Source organism: Clupea harengus, unplaced genomic scaffold (genome assembly GCF_900700415.2).
Source record: "Clupea harengus unplaced genomic scaffold, Ch_v2.0.2, whole genome shotgun sequence".
Lineage (NCBI taxonomy): Eukaryota > Metazoa > Chordata > Actinopteri > Clupeiformes > Clupeidae > Clupea > Clupea harengus.
In genome coordinates this window covers 57,702-59,402 of record NW_024879598.1, presented here as the reverse complement: position 1 = coordinate 59,402, position 1,701 = coordinate 57,702, and positions in this window count along the sequence as shown.

Here is a 1,701-nt window from a genome sequence, read left to right as displayed (position 1 = left end):
TCAGCTGTATGTATGAAGTAAACATGGACTTGTTTACAGGTAAAACTCAGTGCCGTGGAGCTTTGACATGTACACTTTTTATGTAGGATGCCTAGGAGTCACATTATATAGAAAAGTAATATCTGAACAAAGCTGCAACTAATCGTTACTATATTTAATTATAGGTGTCATATCGTGGGAAACTGTTCATAAAAGGAACTCTTTCTCTTTCTGTGCTGTTTTGACAATGTACCACCTACTCTTCTAAATGTAACAACAAGCTGTTGTACCGAGAATCAGCTAACCACCAGGGCTTTGCTTCTGTTATGAAAGCTTGATCTTTTGCAGACAGTTTTTACAAGCTTAGTGTGTACGTGCCTGTTTGCACGCCAGGCAGGTCAAAAATATAGCAATCTTTAGTTCTGTTTTTTTCTGAGCTCTTTGTTGCCTGTTAGTTTCAGAATAGACTTCATGATTCTTTTACTAGTCTATAAATCACTCCATAGCCATGCACCTGAATATATAGATAATATAAATGTTCTTCTCTGTGAGGTGCACTGTGTTACCTCCTGGTATGAAATGCGCCGTATAAATAAACTTTAATTTGATGTGATTTTTGACTCTGAATCATTTGTTGGTGAATGAGCTCTGGCCTTGGCCGAGATGCTTGGCTCTGTTATTTTCTTCTGAATAAATAACACAGACAAGACTGTTTCATCATATCTTTATTTTCTGCCCCCCCCCCCCCCGGAATTTGAGAAAGTCTTGAATCGTTTTCCACAGTCTGTGCCTGTATTTTGTTTCCACTCTCACTGAAGTACGTTGTGGCAAAGGACTTCAAAGTCTTTTCACTGAGGTGCGTTGTTATGTCGGGTTTGACAATGTTAGTCACACCAAGTTGATTTGCACACAAAAAGGCTAGTAGCTTGACTAGCAACAACTGCTGCTAACATCCTGATCCGAGGTAGACTTGGAAGAGCAACCTGGGTTGCTGTCGCTGGCAGGTGCATCATCGTTTGTAGGCCTTCTACTAGTAGTAGGGCTTGGTGTCTCTCTGGACCGGGGATTAACCATTTATCTATTTTCGTGCAGCAACTGGAATTAGCTCCCGCTTCTCTACAGAGGGCATCAGCCAGTGGAATTCTGACGAGGGAGCTAACCATTGTGCCTATGTTTTGACTAACCTGCCTGTAGCTATTTTTGGCAGTGTAATTATTTTGCTACAAACTACAATTTATACATGAGTGTGTTTTTGGCATTGCGACTCGGCTATTCAGACAATTTAAGATGTCATGTCTATTTATAGGTCAGTTTGAAAATGTAATGGGTACTATGCAGTATAGAGTATGGTATAGTAAGAGTATAGTAATGTGCAGTATAGAGTATGGTATAGAAAGAGTATATTATTGTGCAAATGTTTCAGGCCTTTGCTGTAACACAGTTGTTGCTAATTGATGAGTATAAAATATTCATCTTTAAAGTATCCTTACTTTTCAGTATTGTTTGAAAGGAGCTTAAAACTTTTGCACAGTGCTGTCGTAGCTCTTTATCTCTTACAACTTCTGTGGTAGCCTAGGAGTCACATTATATGCCTAACCGTCATCCAGCCCACATCATTCCCCACAGTAAAAGCCATTAAGCAGCAAACCAGAAGATATGATATTAAATGATATGTGTCATATTGTGGAAAACTCGCTGTTTTTTACATAAGACACTTTGACA